At 48.8% G+C, this 20,195-nt stretch overlaps 1 pseudogene; it reads right to left on the bottom strand.

Moving 5' to 3' along the window:
• Positions 1-4,488: 4,488 nt before the first annotated feature.
• Positions 4,489-6,209, bottom strand: LOC144762890 (uncharacterized; annotated as a pseudogene).
• Positions 6,210-20,195: the final 13,986 nt, after the last annotated feature.

Genomic DNA, 20,195 nt, shown 5'->3' with positions numbered 1-20,195 from the left:
CTTTTGAAATAAAATAGTTTTTTCTCATCGCGATTTCTAACTGTTCAATCAAAAATTCAGTTGGAATCCAGTGTGGTCTGTCTCTCCTTTCAAGAGTGGTTCTGATGATTTCTATCGCGGCATCTTGAGGAATCGATGTATATAGAGATGACACGTCCAATGTGACCAGAGTCTGTTTTTCTCCATTAAATGCTTGGCCTTCTAGTAACTGGATGATATGGAGACTGTCTCGCACATAGGATTTTGTAGTCGGCACCCAAGGCTGCAGAAAATGGTCAATAAACTTATTTAAGGGCTCCAGAATTGAGCCACAGCCCGAGACTATCGGCCTGCCCGGTGGTTTTTCCAGTCTTTTGTGTACTTTGGGTAGTGTGTATATCGTTGGAATCCTCGGGTCCTGTTGGTTCAGGAAATCATGTTCGTGTTGACTCAGGAGACCTTTGTCGATTCCAGATTTGGTTACTGCTTTGATCAGTGCCTTTATTTCTGATGTAGGGTCTCTGGAGATCTTCTTGTAGCTTTCCTGTACTTGGAGCTGTTGTTCTATCTCACAATATTCAATCCTGCGTATCCTGTACTACGATTGCTCCCCCTTTATCCGCTGCCTTTATGACTATAGCCTCATTTCCTGCGAGTTCTTGTAATGCTTCTTTTTCTTCTTTGCTCACATTGTATTTGATGTATTTCTTTTCTTTCATCAACTGCATGGTTTCTTCCAAGACTATTTTCTCAAAGGCCAATATCCGTTCGCTCATCATAAAGGAGGCCGGTGTGAATGTAGATATTGGTCTAAAGGCTGTAGCCGCTTGTGCTTGCGTAGAGCTATTGTTCGCAAAGAAATATCTTAATCTTATTTTTCGAAAAAATCTTTGAAGTTCCAGTTTGGTCTGGAATGAATCTGGGAAAGCCGTAGGTACAAATGACAACCCCTTGAATAAACTGTCTTTCTCCACATCTGTCAGATTGTGGTTTGATAAATTAATCACCGGGTTCAAGTGTGATAATGGCTCCATTAGTATTGTGGTAGTTGGTGCATTCATCTCAGCTGGAGTCACAGTAATTCCGTTGTTCGCTATATTTATTTGGTCCATGTCGTTAGCGTCCTGTGATGGTTTTTCCACTTTAACCCAAGTGAGATAGATAAAGTATGAGCTTATGGTCTTGTATTGAGACACGGTTCTCTATAAATTAAGTAGAATTGGCTATTTATTTCAGAACAGACAGTTGGAGTGCAGCAAGGTTCGCCACGCAGAATAAACCACTTTATCCAGTAGTTTCCTTGTTCTAAATCACAGTCTTTCAGGATGAGCAAAGTTCGTTGTCCAGGCTGGTTCCACTCTTCTACTCAGGCCGGTATTTCCCCAGAGGCAAGGCAAACCGAGAAGAGAAAAGGACACTACAGTCACTTATCTGTTCTACTTATTTATATTCTCTAAGGTGCTCCCATTCACCAGCTTTCTAGGTTCACCACAAGTGAGGTAAGGAAGGTAGTGGGGTTGACTGAATGGAGATGACAAGGAGGGTGAGAATCATAACATGCACTTATTTGCGCCAAAACCCCCACCACCCCTTTGCCTCCAACCTCTGTTTCCACCCTTCTTTTCCCGTTACTCGCCTGGGGCTACGGTCCCTGGTGACCGTAGCAGTCGGTATCTCGGCGTCCTGTGCCTTCAGGGAATCACCGGATACTAGGGCGGTGTACTTTGGGGTTCTGGTCTTCTCCTCTCGCTTCTGGGGACCCTACGACACTTCCGACGTCTCCTCCTTCGTTCTCCTCTCTTCGGTTTCCCCCCTTGCCGCGTCCCGCGCTCCTCCTGATGAACTCTCTCCCTTCCACCTGAGATAACCGTCGTTCTCTCTCCCCTCGTCCTCCACCACTAGACCGCTGCGTGTTGCATTGTCGGGCGCCCAGCCGGGCGCCATCTTGGAGTTCCCGGCGTAGTCCACATCACATTGCCTCTCTTCTTGGAATGGACGGTCGGGCCATTCTGAAACAGGGAACCTGGATAGGTAGTCCACATTTCCTTGTAATTTTCCGGGCATGTGCAAAGTCTGAAATGAAAAAGGTTGTAAGGCCAGGAACCAGCGTAAAACCTTAGCATTGGTGTCCTTGTTAGTGGCTAACCATGTCAATGGGGCATGATCTGTTACCAGGAAGAACGTGCGTCCTAACAAATAGCACTGCAATGATTCCATGGCCCACTTAATGGCAAGACATTCTTTTTCCATTGTGGCATATCGGGTTTCTCTTGGAAATAGTTTTCGACTTAAGAATAGCACTGGTTTAAGCAGTCCTTGGGAATCCGGTTGTGATAAGACTGCTCCTAACCCTCTGTCTGAGGCATCAGTTTGGAGAACAAACGATTTCTTATAATCAGGACAGGTTCATATTGGAGCTTGACATAATAGGGCTTTTAAAGTCTCAAAACTCTTTTCTTGTGCTTGACCCCATTGAATCTTGGCCCTGGAGGGTTTGTTTCTTAACAGATCTGTGAGGGGGCTTGCTACCTCTGACAATTGGGGAATACATCTTCTGTAATACCCCACTAATCCCAGAAAAGCCCTCACTTCTCTTCGAGTGGTAGGTGTAGGAATCTTTTGAATGGCTTCTAACTTGTTTATTTGGGGTTTCAGGGGTTCCCTCACTGATAGTGTATCCCAAATAATCAATTTGATGTGTCCCCAGTGTGGTTTTCTTTGGGTTCATAGTGAGTCCTGCCTGAGTCAAAGTGTCAAATAAGTTCCTACGGTGTTCCAAATGTGTCTCCCAGTCTGGGCTGTACACTACGATATCATCCAAATATGTAACGGCATATTTCTGGTGTGTTCGTAGTAAAACATCCATCAGTCTCTGAAAAGTAGCTGGAGCCCCGTGTAGTCCAAACAGCATGACTCTAAACTGATATAACCCGGAGGGGGTCGAGAAGGCTGTCTTCTCCTGAGCCGGTTGGGTTAGGGGTATTTGCCAATAACCTTTGGTCAAGTCGATAGTAGACATGACCCTAGCCGTTCCCAGTCTCTCTATCAATTCATCTACTCTGGGCATGGGATAATTGTCGAATTTAGAGTTAGCATTCACTTGGCGGAAGTCTATGCAAAAACGGATGCTTCCATCCGGTTTGGGCACTAACACAATGGGAGAACGCCAGTTACTCTTGGATGGTTCGATTATACCAGCTTGTAACATTTTTTCCACTTCCTGTTCAACTGCCTCTCTCCTAGCCTCAGGAATACGGTACGGTTTGATATTCACCACCCTTCCCGGGGGAGTGATGATGTCATGAGTGACTAAAGATGTCAACCCCGGGTTGCCTGAACTAAGCCCTTGGTACTGGTTCAACAGTTGTTCTAACTGTTGCTTTTGTTCAATAGACAGTTTAGGTCCCATGGTTGGTTTTTCGTCTTTTCCAATGACTTTAAAGCTTTGGGGTGAGTCTAGCTTTTTATGAATAGTCACCTGACTGATTGTTTGGACTGGTCTCTGGTCCGTATTGATAACATCGGGTTCTTCTCATTTCTTGAGCAAGTTAATGTGATAAGTTTGCCCTATTGTATTGGTATGAGGCACAGCTACCCTGTAAGAAACTGGAGTTACTTTCTGGACTACAGTATAGGGTCCCTGCCATGTTGCCAACAATTTCTTATCTGAGGAGGGAAGGAGTATTAGAACCTTGTCTCCTACTGCTAACTCCCTCATGTGGGCAGAGCGGTCGTACTGGGTTTTCTGTCTATCTTGTGCCTTTTCCATGTTCTGGTGAACTGTGTCCCACAATGTAGCTAAGGTCTCTTTCAAAGTTTGTATGTAACCCAATAAAGGTTTGCCCTCATCTTCCTCCTCGGTCCACTGTTCTGCCGCCATATCTAATAGCGTGCGGGCTTTCTCCCAAACAAGAGTTCAAACGGGGAAAAAACCAGTGGACTTTTGTTCATGTGTTCGAATTGCAAATAACACTAAGGGCAACTTTCGGTCCCAATCTTTTCCTGATTCTCCTATTAGCTTCTTGAGTATAGTTTTAATCGTCTTATTGTACCTTTCTACTAGCCCATCTGTCTGGGGGTGATATACTGCCGTCCGAATTTGCTGAATGCCTAGAACCTTACATACCTCCTTCATTAGCTTAGCCATGAAAGGAGTGCCCTGATCTGTCAACAACTCTGCAGGAAATCCTACTCGAGAAAAGAAAGACACCATAGCTTGGGCGACTGCCATTGTAGTCATACTTGTAAGAGGAATGGCCCCAGGGTATCTTGTGGCGTAATCTACCAGGACTAGTATGTACTGGTGCCCCCTAGCAGATGGAAGTAGAGGACCCTCTAGATCCATCCCGACCCGTTGAAATGGAACATCAATAATGGGTAATGGTTGTAAAGGTACTCTTTTGTCTGTGGAGGGGTTAACTAACTGACACTGGGGACAAGTGGCACAAAATCTTGCGGTCTCTCGATACACCCCTGGCCAATAGAACTTCTCTAACAAGTACCTCAATGTCATCTCCTGTCCATAGTGTCCCCCCCTGCCTGGTTATGAGCTAACTGCAGTACCTGCTCTCTGAAGGCCATGGGTACCAGTAACTGCTCCGTCTTAACTCCTTTTCCTTCACTGACTCTGTACAACAATCCGCTTTTTACAAAGAAATAAGGTCCTACCTTTTCTGCTTCAAACTCCTGCACTTGACTCCAGGCATTCGTGAGAGTACTGTCGTCCTTCTGGTCTGCACGAAAACTCCGAGCCGGAGAATTTCCATGTTCTGGAGAAGAGAGCAGACATGAGGCAAAATTTTGACAGGCAGAAGTATATCTTTCTTTGTTTCTTCTCTTTTCATTTTTAGATTTCTTTTCTCTATCTTGGGGACTAGTTATATTTTCACTGGAAAATGGAGCTTCCTGTAACCATTCCGGTCCTACCTCTTGATTGGATACCGCCACCAGATACTCATTAAACTTGGGTAGGTCAGTACCTAACAGAATAGTTTCGGGTAATGTGGGAACCACTCCCACCTTCCTTACTTGGGGATCTCCATCTATTTCCAACATTACCTCTGCTAAAGGATACTCTTTAACGTCCCCATGTACGCAAGAAACTAAGACTGTTTCTTCCTCACAAATAGATTGTAAGGGTACTAAATCTTGCACTACTACGGTTTGATGGCAACCGGTGTCCAATAGGGCTTCAATGGTTTTACCATTAAGGCGAATGGTCTTTTTGTATCTTTTTCTAGGGACCCCAGTGACTAGTACTCTGCCGCGGGTCCACCCCACCTCCATGGGTTCGGTACCGTCATTATTCAACGGACAATTACGTGAAATGTGTCCCCACTCGGCACATCTGAAACATTGGGGGCTCATGTTAACTGCATTATTAACTTTTGGAAAGGGTTTTGGACTGATTTTGGGAGTAAAAATGGGACGTTTCTCTCCGCTCTCAATGGAGGTTCTCGGGGTAGGTTTGGGAAAAACAATAGGTGCTCGGCCCGGGGGAGCCTTAAAATCTGGGGACCGATGGTATGCACAAGCCAGCTAATGGCTGATTGAGTGGTCAGTCCTGGATGCTGCTTTAACCACGCTCTGGTATTTGGGGGCAAGGCTTCCAGATATTGCTCGAGGTAGATGTGTTCAGTGACCTCTTCCATTGAGGAAGCATGTGGTTTCAACCACCGATTTCCCAGGTCTCGGACTCGATAATACAAGGCTCGGGGATTATCTCCGGTAACCCACTTTTCTTTTCGAAAGCGGGACCGATAATACTCATGGTCACAACCCAATCTTTCTAATATTGCTTTCTTTATGTCCTGATAGGGGGTCACTCCAGCTGGGTTAGCTGCTTGATATGCTGCCTGTAATTCTCCCGAAAGGAGGGGTGCTATATATTGGCCCCACCGCTCAGGGGGCCACGTAGCAGTGGCAGCTACTCGCTCAAAGTTGGTAAAGAAGAAATCAGGATCCTCTCCTTCCTGAAACTTCTGTAACACACTGCCGGGTATGTTGGGTTGTACGCGAGTATTAGAAATTACATCCGTGAGTCGAAGAATGGCTGTATCCTGCACTTTTTGGTTATTAGTTAGTAGAGCAGCCTGTTCTTTCATCGGGGTTTGAAAAGACTCTCTTTCTTTTCGGGCATTTTCATTCTGCTGTTCAAATACCAATTGCAAATGTCTCTGTCCCTCTGCCAATTGGGTTATCATCTCCTGTACTGTTACAGGCTGCGTCATCTTGTTTCAGACGACAGTATCCCACTTCTGACACCACTGTGATGGTTTTTCCACTTTAACCCAAGTGAGATAGATAAAGTATGAGCTTATGGCCTTGTATTGAGACACGGTTCTCTATAAATTAAGTAGAATTGGCTATTTATTTCAGAACAGACAGTTGGAGTGCAGCAAGGTTCGCCACGCAGAATAAACCACTTTATCCAGTAGTTTCCTTGTTCTAAATCACAGTCTTTCAGGATGAGCAAAGTTCGTTGTCCAGGCTGGTTCCACTCTTCTACTCAGGCCGGTATTTCCCCAGAGGCAAGGCAAACCGAGAAGAGAAAAGGACACTACAGTCACTTATCTGTTCTACTTATTTATATTCTCTAAGGTGCTCCCCTTCACCAGCTTTCTAGGTTCACCACAAGTGAGGTAAGGAGGGTAGTGGGGTTGACTGAATGGAGATGACAAGGAGGGTGAGAATCATAACATGCACTTATTTGCGCCAAAACCCCCACCACCCCTTTGCCTCCAACCTCTGTTTCCACCCTTCTTTTCCCGTTACTCGCCTGGGGCTACGGTCCCTGGTGACCGTAGCAGTCGGTATCTCGGCGTCCTGTGCCTTCAGGGAATCACCGGATACTAGCGCGGTGTACTTTGGGGTTCTGGTCTTCTCCTCTCGCTTCTGGGGACCCTCCGACGCTTCCGACGTCTCCTCCTTCGTTCTCCTCTCTTCGGTTTCCCCCCTTGCCGCGTCCCGCGCTCCTCCTGATGAACTCTCTACCTTCCACCTGAGATAACCGTCGTTCTCTCTCCCCTCGTCCTCCACCACTAGACCGCTGCGTGTTGCATCGTCGGGTGCCCAGCCGGGCGCCATCTTGGAGTTCCCGGCATAGTCCATATCACAAGTCCATTGTCACAGGTCTAGCCACTTGGTTGTTAATGAGGTCTATCTGTGTTTGATTCGTGATCGTTTCAACAGATGGTAACAAAACATCTCTATCTGGTGGAAGAACATGTGAAGGTGCCTGATTAGTTTCAAAGTCTGATGGATGTATTATGTTAAGACTAAGGGTGATTTTTTGCAATAGTGGGGTCTAAAGAAGTCATGTGGGGTATTACCACCTGTATGTTTGCCTTCTGGTTGAAATCTCCCCATGGGTTTCCGGTTGGTAAAACCTGACCCTGGATGTTCCTTGTGTCGGACTTGTCCGCCCCCATCTCCTTGGGCGATCCCAGTTCTGCTGTCTGCCCCCGCCTCTCTTCCCCCCTCTGTTGGCCGTCCCCTAAAAAATGGTGAGGTGCCTGGTATTTGAGTTACTTGTGGAGGGTCTGTTAGCTTCTGAGTCCGAGTCACTTCCTACGGAGGAGTTAGAGAAGGTATAAAACCTACGTGGACCTTGTCTCCCTTTGTTGGTAAAGAAGCCCTGACTGTCTTGTTGGTAATAATTGTCTGCGAGGTAAGGGTAAGTTAATTTCTTGTCGTAGTTTTTAACGTCTTTGGCAAGTTTGTCCAATTTCCTCCCTAATGTGATGGTATTGAAATCAACTAAGGCTATTCCGCACGTTCCAATGCCTCTTTTGCATTGGTGCGTGCCGAATCCCCCAGAATTTCGTTTTTAAGGTCTGCTATTTCTTGTATCAGCTTCTTCACGTAGTCGATAGCCGTCTCAACTCCAAGCACCATCCAGTGCCTGGAGCAATTGTTGGCTACGTAACTAAAGCCTTCACGGAACTTCGGAACGTCTATAAAAATGGCTGGTTCGTTACGCACCTGAAGGCCTTTTGGTATTATATTGGCTTCAAGGTATTTAGTTAGGACATGACCATGTAGTCGTGACCTAATCAATTTCTTCTCAAGACGTTCTAACTTTGCTAGCTTCTCACTAAGGCCAGCATCTGCTGGTAATCTCTCATTCCCCAAAAGGAAATTGGAGGCCCCTTGCTTAGTTTGGCTATATAATCCTCACTGTATGATAAGGTATCTTTGTCGGACATAGTCAAGTATACAGAAAGACAGTACGAATCGATCACTTAGAAAAACAAAATACAAATACAAATAAAAATAATTTGATAACTCAGACAATACAACAATAAATGAGAGTAAAACCCTCGCAGGTATCCACCTGCACTCAATATATAAATCTCTTACGGGGTAACCCAGTATCCCTCAGAACCTGGGCAGTGTATTTTCAATATAAACAATGGTTCTGTCGGGTATGAACCTAGTTGCCTTAAATCATGTGTGAATCAGAAGTATCTTACAACCTGTACATCATCATATTCTGCTTCAAATGAGATTATTTACATAAAGTCAACCAGTACATACAAATCCAAACCAGCAGAATAGGGTCATAAAGGTTTTAATCACTTAATCATAAGTCGTTTTTTAGTCAGGACCCAATATGAATGCATAAAAAGAAAATCAATCTTCGCATGTTACTCTACAATAAACGGCGCAACAAAAGAAAGTGAGTGAATTGTGACAATTTGTGCATAAGTGGTACAAAAAGAAGTGTTTTATATACAAGTGAGTGAAGAATAGGGGGAGAAGGAAGGCAATTTAATGTAATAGGCCAGTTCTTTCGAAGTTCAGTGATCATGTAGTCCAGTGTGCTAAATTATTTAGCTTTTGTATCCTGGATTCAGTCCACTGGTCCTATAGTCTAGTATCGTCGACGTTTCGACCCTATTGACGCCTGAATTGTGGGTCTGTACAGGTCTTCCTCAGGACAGGAGCGTGGGGAGGGTGTGAGTGCCTATTAATCCATTGGTTGATTAATGCTAATGTTCGTCTCTGTCAAGTTGTCATCACATCAGGAAATTAATCCTGTAAATATATTTCCAAGGAATCAGGCTCGCTTTACTTTGCGTGATTCACCATACAATTAGTCACTTGGAATTACTGAGGGGGAGCCGGTTGCTTGGTTATTTGGCCATCGAATCCTTCTCGGTGTCTATTGGCGTGTAGATCATTACTAATCATGGATCCGCCGCATTGAACTCGGCGATCGTTTCAGGCAGTTTCTCAGGCCGCTCGGGAGCCCACTCGCGGTCACCGTCCAGCGAGGTATCCGGCTGCAAATCGCTGGACGTCGCAGCCGGATTGTGGCAGCTAGGAGTGGCACGGGGGCACCGCCGCAAGCCAACAGAGAGCACGCCACACGGGGGGTTCCTGACCGGGAGCTTAGACTAGAGGGATGCGGATGCCCATTCCCCTCGATGGCCAGGCAGTGAGGAGAGTAGAGGCCCGAGAGCGGTAGACTTCCCCGAGGGCCTAGGACGCTTGGGGCCTAGCCGAACATGATTGTGATCTCTCCCGTTTGGAGTGGTGCGGTGCTGTGTGATACTTGTGGAGACGGCTGGCCCACGTGGCGGCGGTGAGTGCAGGGCAACTGTGGGCTGGTGAGCCGTCATATCTCTTCTGGAGCCGTTTCACAGCGGGACCTCCGGGGACATGGTGCTTGGCTCGCCATGTCGACGGGGCCATGCAGGGGTGGCTGCACTATCACGGACATGCTGACGAAAGGGGCCTCTAAGGGGGAGAAGAGCCCGTCGGACCCGGCAGTAGCCAAAGACACCGCAGGGCGGGAAGATGAGGGAGCCCCAATAACCAAAGCATTCCTGGAATCCCTATTCAATTCCTTGCGGGAGGACTTCCAAACCCTGAAACAGGATATGGCGGGAGAGTATTGTGAGCTCCGCCGGGATGTGGACGGATTGGGGGAACGGGTGGCCGCAGTCGAAGATACTGACCAGACGCGGAGTGAGGAAGTGGAACACCTACAGCAGGAAGTGTTACGCTTACAGGAACAACAGGTAGACTTACAGGCCCATGCGGAGGACCTTGAAAATCGTTTCCGAAGGAACAACATAAGAGTCCATGGTGTGCCATCCAAGGTGGAAGGGCATAGTGTCACCCTTTATCTGCAGGGCCTTTTCAGGGAGATCCTTGGGGAAGGTGAGGACTTCATAATCCGCATTGATAGGGCGCATAGGGTAGGCTTGGCATGCAGAGCGCCCGCTCCTCCCTCGCATATCCTAGCGTTCCTGCCTGACATTCCATTGAAGGAACACATAATGAAGGAGGCACGTCAGAAACAGCCTCTCCGCTATCAGGGACAACAGGTGGCACTCTATCAGGACCTCTCAGCCATCACCTTGCAGAAGAGGAAGGCCTTTAAAGTTGCCACTAAGTTCTTACATGACAAGGGGATTCCATATTCTTGGGGTCACCCCTTCCGACTTGTTTTCAAGTAGAATGGCGCCCTACAGCAGCTCCGGTCATTGAGAGACACATGTGCCTTGTTAGGGATCGACATGACCGCAAATTCGACAGGAGGCGAAGAAGCAGGAGGTTCCTCACAGGGGAAATCTCCCCTTCCCTCGGGGGATGGATGGCAGCGAGTGCGGCGCAGACGGTCATCTAGGGTGTCACTCAGACCCGACGACGATGGCACAGGAGCAGGCGGCGGCCATCCAAGAGGTGTCCAAGGACACAGCAACATCGGATTGATGCACTTCCTCACAAAAGAGGGGGGCTTTCTCCTTTTAGCTCTGCTACCATGCGGGTCTGACGGGGGCAGGGTGGGGGCCATTGGGGTCGCCAGTGCCACGTTACCCTCTACTAACTTATACCATGGGCCTGAACAAGGTAGTGACTGGTCCGGGACTATTTTGAACAATTGGGGGTCCACGGTTGGGGTTAGGGAGGGTACTGGGTGGGTGACGGGAGTTGGAGGGCAGGGGTTGATACGTGTTTTCAGGGGTAGCATTGCTGGGTTGGGGGGGTTCCAGGTCCGAGTGTGGTTGGATGTGTGCGATGAGGTGACCCCGGAGGGGGCTGGTAGTGGTACGTGGGAGAGGAAGGGGTTGGAGGCATGGCCAGGGGCAGGGGGGGGACAGGCTGTAGACAGGGCAATGAATACGGATGCAAAGCTTGGGGTGTTGATGATTGCCTATGCCGATGACTGACCTGCACCTCCTCACTTGGAATGTGCGTGGCCTTAACAATCCGGTAAAGCGCAGGGCGGTCTTGTCGCTTCTAGAGAACTCGAAAGCAGATATTTGCCTCCTCCAAGAGACACATCTGTTGCCCAAAGATTGTCATAGATTGAAATCTCGCCACTTTCCAACGCAATTTTTCTCTTCTGCACCCACGAAGACTGCAGGAGTTGCCATATTGGTGTCCCAACACTTTAAGGGTAAGGTCCTACAGAAGGGCGCTGACATTGAAGGGCGGTTGCTCTCCCACAGGTTCTCACTGGGAGATGACACTTTCACAGCCAGCTCTGTCTACGCACCTAATGAGGGGCAGGAGAAGTTTTTTCACCAAGCGCTCAGCGAGCCGGCTGCGTCACCCGATAGACACATTGTGGTGGGGGGCGACTTCAATTTAGTCTTTGATAACCTTTTGGATAGGTCAGGGCAGCGCTCCTCACAGTCAGGCACCCTATCAGAGGGAGGGTACTGTAGGTTGAAAGAGTTGGGGATGACTGACATCTGGCGGAGTTTTTTTCCAGTAGTCAGGCATTACACATACTACTCTAACGCTCACAAGACATATGCAAGACTGGACTATCTATTGACATTCACTTCGCTCACGGCGCTGGCGTCCCAGACAGATGTAGGGGCTATGGCGCTTTCAGATCATGCGCCCCTTACGGTAGTGTTCTCATTGCCACCCCTTGCTCGCTCTCCGCGCTGCTGGAGACTACGCGACACGTTACTCCACCGGAAGGAAGTCGTAGAGAAAATCAAGGGGGCCATAATAGAGTATCTAGCACACAATCAACCCACTGACACCTCACTGGCCACGCGATGGGCGGCACTTAAAGCGGTCCTATGGGGCGAGTTTATAGCGCTATCGGCGGCGGAAAACGTGGAACGGGCGCGCAAGGGAGGAATTGTCGGCACGCACTCGCGAATTGGAAAGGATTCACCAGCGAACTGGGGCGCCGCGGGTCTGGAGACAGCTGTGCCTGGTGCGCCAACAGCTGGCGGCTTTAGACCAAGATCGGGCCGAATACGCGGCTCTGAGGGTGCGTCACATGTACTACACAGGCGGGGACAGGTGCAGGCGCCTGCTGGGATGGGCGCTCAGAGAACTGCAACAGCGACACGCGGTACAAGAGATAACCACGTCGGAGGGATGCAGGGTAAACGGGGGACAGGGACATAGCGAACGCCTTTAGCGGTTTCTACTCCGTGTTATATGCCGGAGCCCGGCTTGATCCCGCGGACAGTGCAGCTTTCTTACGATCGGTCATTCTGCCAGCCCTGTCAGCGGAACAGTCGGAATTACTGGAGGGAGCGATCCGTCCGGAGGAGGTGATATCAGCAATATCGCGCCTCAAATTGGCTAAGGCACCGGGCCCGGACGGCTTCACCTCAATTTTTTACAAAACCTTCTGCTCCCAGCTGGCACCGCTGCTAACGGCTCTTTTTAACTCATTCTCAGACCCTGGTGCTATTCCGAGTGACCTGATGGACGCCACTATCTCGGTTATCCCTAAACCAGGGAAAGACCACACCCAATGCGAAGCCTACCGGCCCATATCCCTCCTTAACGTGGATCTCAAACTTTACACTAGCATACTTGCGGCCCGGTTAGCGCCACTCATGCAAGGACTGGTCGATCCGGACCAGGCGGGATTTATTCCTGAACGACAGACTGCCGATAATACTTAGAGGGCGCTCCACCTTATTGAACGGGCCACGAGATTGCCCGGTGAATACATGATGCTGGCGATTGACGCCGAAAAGGCGTTTGATCGGGTCCATTGGCCGTATTTGGAACAGGTGCTGATAAAGGCGGGCCTGGGTGCCAAATTCCGCACGTGGGTGCTGAATTGTTACACCTTGCCCACGGCGACGGTGCGCGTTAATGGGTGCTCGTCGCCCCGCTTCCCCATAGAGCGCGGACCCGGCAGGGGTGCCCACTCTCCCCTCTCTTTTTGCACTATACATGGAACCACTGGCGCAGGCCTTGCGGACAGACCCCAGAGTTAAGGGGATCAAATTTGGAGCGTACGTCCATATGATCAGTTTATATGCTGACGATGTACTCCTGTCTTTGGCCGCTCCGAGAGAGTCTTTACCGGCCAGTGTCGAGATTCTAAATGCGTTTGCAGGGGCATCTGGTTTTAAGGTTAATATGGCAAAATCACTGGCTCTTGATCTCTCCCTGGAACACCAGACTCGCTCCTCCCTGGAAGAGTGTTTTCCCTTCCGCTGGTCATCGGAGGCGGTCCCCTATCTGGGGATACAACTGGCAGCAACACTGCAGGAGACGGTGCGTATCAACTAGGCCAACCTCCGCCACACCATCCGCAAGGAATTGGGGCGATGGCGACATTTACCGCATTCCTGGCTGGTGCGGGTGGCGGCGGTGAAGATGACCATTCTCCCACAGGTCCTGTATATCTTCCGGGCTGTTGCGCTTCGACCCCCCCCGAGGGCTGGATTCGCCAAACCCAGTCGGAACTCACACAGTTTATCTGGAACGGGAGGCACCCTAGGATGAAGCCTCGGCTGGCAATGCTCCCCCCCGAGAAGGGGGGACTGGGGCTGCCTGACTTGATGCTGTACTACCAGGCGGCGCAACTTCGAACCCTGGTGGAGTGCAGTAAGTGGGAATCGGAGCGGCACTGGCTTTTCCAGGACCAGGCGGTGGCGGGCCGCCCACTACAGGAAGTCCCCTTCCTCCGTAGACAGCACCGACCTCCTAACCTATATGCCTCTTATAACACCAGAGTACCATTGGAGGTGTGGGACCAGACTAGCGTCCGGCACGACCGGACGATTTTTCCGTCTCCACTGACGCCCCTGTTGGACAATCCGGACTTCGGGCCGGTAGAGATGTGCGGGCGTTCACTCAGTGGCGCCTGGCAGGTTGTCGGTTCTTATTCCACATATACTCCAGTGAGGGAGTGGCGTCCTTTGAGTTCTTACGTCGGGACCATGGTCTACCAGAAACGGAACGCCTCCGCTACTTACTGGTGCTTCATTGGGCGCTCAACCCCCAGGTTTGAGAGGGGGCTGACCGGAAGCTCAGCCGGTACGAGTACTGGCTCATTACACGGAAGGCGGACAAGAGACTCATTTCAGACCTCTATCGCATGCTATTGGAGCGATATTCCCGTGTCTATAACGCGAGAAGGTCGCGCTGGGAGAGGGAGCTGGGAAGGGGCCTGAACAATAAGGAGTGGGAGGACATTTACTATCGGGCCAGACACCCTGCCTATCACATGGGACTGAGAGACACTTTCACTAAGTTGGTGACGTACTGGTATTACACGCCTGAAGGATTGCATGAGATGGACCACACCAGGGACGCGTCCTGCTGGCTGGGCTGCGGCGAGACAGGCACGCTGACACACCTCCTGAGAGGAATGCACACACATTCAAGGTTACTGGAAGCTGGTCCTCGATGAGATAGATGCTCACTTCGAAACAGAGGTCCCAAGATTCCCGGCCTATGTTCTTCCAGGGCTCCCCAATGCTATCACTTCCCCCTTAAAAGCACACAGAGGTCGGTTGATTGCGATAGCGCTGGGCTCCGCCACCCAGAACATTCTGGCCTTGTGGCGCACCTCCCAGGTCCCTACTCTGCAGGTGTGGCTGTGCCGGCCTTGGTTCATCTTAGGTATAGAAAAACTGTCTCTGGTTAAAGCAGGGGAAGGGGCTAAGTATGTGGAGCTGTGGCAGCCCTACTTGTCTTTGTTGGCCACAGAATTCAGGGAAGTGACATGCCCCCAATACCTGCGGTTGCTGCGACTATCACAACCCGATGCTTGATTTAGAGTTGAAAGACTGGATGCGTGATTGGTGTGGGGGAACTGGACCTGGAATGAGGGTGGAGGGTGGGTAGGCCGGGGGTGGTCGGGGTTTTGGGGGGGGGGGTTGGGGATGGGGTTGTTTCTTTTTCTGGCTCTTCCGATAATGGTTCTAAACCAGCTGCTTTACCGACTATATCAGGAGTCTTTTTGGCAATATGGGCCTCCTCAATCAAAAATATCTTTATTTAGATATAAAACAAATATCTTTAAAAGAGAGTTTCAGGTTCACATTATTCATAACAATAAAAGCGGTACAAGCAATCAATTGTTAAAACTACTCCCCTGAGCTGCGAGTCCATACATAAAACAACCCCATGCACATGAACTGCTATTTAAACCATTGTCAGCATTGTTAGCCCAGTACTTTGAGGTTATTTAAAATACATTGATTAATTTAAAACAGGTAGGGGTAAAGCGGTGGCAGGCTGATTTTGTTTAAAATTGCGATAAGCATGCTGGATCAGTTTTGTCAGTCTTATATTTAAGTCTGTATTATCTGGACTCAGTGCTGCAATAATAGCTTGCCTGCAGGTCCGAACACTCAGCCGATTCCATTCCCCCTCAGCTTAACTCTGCGTTGGAGGTCGAAGGCGGGACAGATGCAGACTACATGCAGTAGCGTTTCTGCTACTTCGCCACACCCTCTGCAGGTTGTGTCCTCCTCCACGCGACGCCAGGGGGGTATATTTTGTAAGAATCGCCAGTCACCCATTCTAATAGTGATGAAACTGCGTTTTAAGTACAGTGAATAAGGCCTGGAAAAGTAAGTGGCAGGGGGTCAGTCGATTGTAGGAATTAATAACTGCCCATGCATGGCTTCGTTTTGAAAATAGTGCTTTGTCAGTAATGAGTGATAGCGATCTTACACATTTTTTGATAGCAAGCTTAAATGCAGGCTGACTAGGATTAAGGGCCCAGAGGCCTTCTGCTGAAATTTGTCGGGTGTAGTCCTTAAAAAGTCGACCAAATGATCCTCCTGGATTTTTTTCAGTTATTTCTTGCCAAACTAGGGTCTCTAGAGTGCCTGGATTGGATTGTCGTAATTTATGGCAGAGGTTAAGAAATACCCCAATACAGGAAACGTCATAATTCAATAACCCCATCTCTAATCTGATCTGTGGAGGGGATGCGGAGTATGGCAAGTGGAAAACCTTTTTATAAATTTTGATTGTGTGCTGATTTAGAGCACTGTTCAGTTTTCCCTTAATGATCCCTATGCCATACGACAGGGTGGGGCCAATTTTCGCTTTCAAGACTTCCAAGAGAGGAGGCCGCGTGGGACCTGAAAGGTTTCTTGAAAGCTTAGTCAATGACACCGCAAGCGTCATTGCTTTAACCGCAATCTCTTTGCGCTGCTTTATAAGGTTGCCCCTGGAGTCCAGATGGACCCCCAGGTATTTGTACAACTGGCCAATGGTGAGGCTGTTGTTGTTGTTGGACCATCCGCCACCGGTATATCGCTTCTTCCCGAATGGGACCACCTGAGTCTTCTTCAGATTGACTTCTAATTGGTTCTTGATCGTGTATTGCAGCAGTGTGTCAAGCAGTTTTTGCAACCCCACCCTGGTGTGGCTAAACAAGGCTAGATCATCGGCATATAAAAGATTGCTCAAGGCCGTACCTCCTACTTCTGGTGAGTGACTATTTACGCCGTCCAGGGTACTAGACAGATCCGCAATGAACAGGTTGAATAGGAGGGGGGCCAGCACGCATCCCTGCTTGACCCCTCTCGTTGTGAAGATTTTTCGCGAGAGATGCGTGCCGGACCCCAACTTCACTCGAACCGAAGTGCGTGAGTGCAGTTGGATAATTGCATTCAGTAATTTGTCAGGGATTCCCCACTTCCTCAGCTTTTCCCATAGGGCCTCCCTGGGGACCCTGTCAAAAGCGGATTTAAAGTCGACAGAGCAGCAAAACGCAAACCTAGATGTTAAAAGGGCTTTGTCGACAATGGATGACACCACTAGTAAGTTGGTCATGGTCCCAGAGTTGGCAGTGAACCCGGTCTGGTTCATTGGCACCCTGTTGTGATCATTTGCCCATTGCCTCAGGTCCTCCAGGAGGAGCCCTTCGTAATGTTTCGCCTCAATGTCCAACAGGGATATAAGTCTATAGTTGTTAGGGACAGCTCGCGAGCCTGACTTATAAATCGGATGAATAATTGCACCCCGCCACGAGTCTGGGATTGTTGCGGTTCTCAATGCATAATTAAAAAGATTAGTTAACAATCCAGACCAAAAAGTTATGTCCGATTTAAACAAGTTTTGTGGGAGGCCATTAGGACCTGGTGCTCCATCTTGTCTAGCCTTTGTCACAGCTGTAATAACCCTGTCTTCGGTCACCTGATGAGCCTCGTCAGAGAGTGGTGTTGGGTCGATGGAAGTGCGCCCTTTAATTCCAAGACCGGGACCCGATTCTGAAGGCAATACCTGTCCTGCTGGATCTTGGTGGACTTGTGACTTGAAATGATCCGTAAGATAGATTGCCCATTCTGCTTCTTGAATATTAGCGGGTCCAAAATTTGAGGAACTCGAGGTTGATTGGTTGATTAGGGCCCAAAATTTCCAAGCGTTTATCCTCTTACTCTCCCACACTAATTTGCACCAGAACTGGTTTTCATATGTGAGCTTGTCCTTGGTGATCGCCAACCTGAAGGCCTTTTGAGTTCTGTGATATCTATTTGAGATTTCAAAGTTACCAGGGAATTTAACTAGTTGCCGTAGCACGTTGTTTCTTGTCTTTTTAAGTAATTTTGCATTTAAAGATGGTACAAACTTTCAAGTCTGAGTTCGACTGTGACCCTGCATTCTAACTGGAAAACATCCGGTCAGGTGGGAGCAAAGCGACGTCCATATAGCAGTTGGTGAGGCGTCTGGGTTGTTACTACCGTTTGTAAAGTCCTTACACACTTGTAAAATTTTTGGGCCAGTGTCATCACTCCACTTCAAACGCTTTAGATTTTCAGAGTATATTCCCTGACAGGTTGGGGGTGCTAGTTTATGCGTCCCTGGTCTTATGTTGAGGGAGAAAACCTGGGGCCTGTGATCACTTTCAGTGCGTGGGAGAATACTAAAGGCGTCTAGGTAGTGTAGAAGGTCAGCGTTGCAGATGGAGTAGTCCAAGTGGGAATATTTACTGCCATTTGACCAGGACCAATTTGGTGGAGTGTCCCCTGCTGTCCTCCCGTTCATTACCAGATAGCCCGCACTATGCAGCCTCGATACGCAGAGCTGTCCCAATTCGCTATGGGCTTGATTCAGTGGCCTGGTTTGAGTTATGGCATCAATGTTGTTGAACGAAGAGGGCTCATCAGTGTCCGCAGTTATTCCCTGAAAAAGGTTATTGGTAAAGTCACCCGTGGCGATACAATCTGAATTTGGGTGCTCAGCGGCGGTGTTGATCATAATTTCTGTAAGGCGAGCCAAATGGGCTTTTTTGGTGCGAGAGCTTGGATTAATATATACATTTAAGAGGAACAATGAGCGCTGGTTTCGCCATCGATCGATTTTAACCCCTAGAATCCAGTCTTCTTTGATGGAAAGTCGTTTAATTGTGCCTTTTAAGTTGGTTGATATATAAGTTGACAAACCGCCTTTAGCATGGCCATGGGGGCTATCCCTGAGGGCTGGTTTCCAAAGTTCAATAAACCCAATGATAGGGTGGCCATCGGCTGCCCAGGTTTCCTGCAGGGCTATTACTGTATGCTCACATGGGAAGGAGAGTGTTACTTGATTCTCAATTTTGTGGTGAAGACCACTGATGTTCCAGGAGCATATTACATAATTCGCGTGACCTTGGTGTTCGTCTATAATTGATAAGGCTACTGGCCGCGTTGGTCTATACAAGGGTTTATTTATCTTAACCGCGCGCCCTGCCACTGGGATTAATTCTGTACTTTTGTTTGACAAGATCGCGGGCAACCACTCCCAACCTTGACTGAAATCGGCGACAAGAACCTCTGTTTGTGAAATTTTACACTGATCTTGTGGACCTGATGCGTTTTTTAGGATCGAATATGGTCTGGCGTTAACAGCCAGTCTGGTGCTCGCAACATGTTGGAGTGATGGTGATTGAGTTAGCAAGGTGGTTGGGTAGCCGGGAATAGTGTATGGATAAGCTCTGATGCCCCAGTTTCGCAGGGTGGTCTTGTGGTCCAGAAAGGCTCCCACCCAGGTGGCCGGCTTAAAGGACACCAGGGTTGCCTCAGATGGTTGGCTGCCTCTAGGGGGAAGGAACTCTACAGATTCAATGTGCTCCGAGGCCAATCCTTCAAGCCCCGGTATACCCATCACCAGTTTTAGTATGTTCGATCTATTGAGGATATCTTGACGGCCCTTAGATTTATATTCTGGGACCAATAGGAGCTGATGATTCTGAGGGTCGTATTCATTCGCATGCTCAGACTTGATCATTTCATTGGAGAACTGGCCAACATCCAATCCGTGCTTCTGTTGCGTCTGCCGTTGGGCGGCCTTCGGCGGATGTTGTGTGAGACTAGCTGAATTTACATGTTTGTTGTAAATGGTTTTTTAAAGAATCATTCTAAGTGTGTCATTGACCACTCCAAGTTGAATTAAACCCGACGCTGGGTTAGTTTCTCCTTGTTTTGTCATGTGCCTCATTGGATTTGCCTCGTTGATATCAGTGATTTTCGTCCCTTGTATTTCTATTGCTGTGCTGGGCTCGTCTGTGACTGTTTCCGTAATTGGTTCACTGGAATCAGGGGCGCTCATCATGCCCTGTTGGTTGTCAGGCCCTGGAGTTTCTTCTTGAGAGTTCGCCGAGGGTGATGGTGCGCTCGTCTCACTTTGAGGCTTGTTGTTTGCTGGTTTCTCAAAAAGGGGAAAGAACTTCCGGTGAGCCGTGTTGACGCTTGCCCTAATTTTGTTTCTGTTCTTGCGCTGTCGTTTGCGTTCTCTCTTACTGCACGGTGGAGGGAGGACTGGGGGTTCATCCAGAATGGGCCCAGTAGAAGGCACTGAACTAGCCTTTAGCCCTGTAACAGGAAAATCGGCGTTAACTGGGCGCTCACTTGGAGCCCTGCCATTTTCAGTCGTTGGTTTGATTTGAGCTGCACTTGTCGACAAGGTTTGTGTTTGCCCGCTGTTCACCTGCCCATTGTGATGGATTGAGCAGGGAGCTATTCCGTCGGATAACTCCGTTTCTT

The sequence above is a fragment of the Lissotriton helveticus genome, chromosome 6 (assembly GCF_964261635.1).
Source record: "Lissotriton helveticus chromosome 6, aLisHel1.1, whole genome shotgun sequence".
NCBI classification, from domain to species: Eukaryota; Metazoa; Chordata; class Amphibia; order Caudata; family Salamandridae; genus Lissotriton; species Lissotriton helveticus.
Note: the sequence above shows the minus strand (reverse complement) of the source record. Positions and strands in the feature narration are given on the sequence as shown.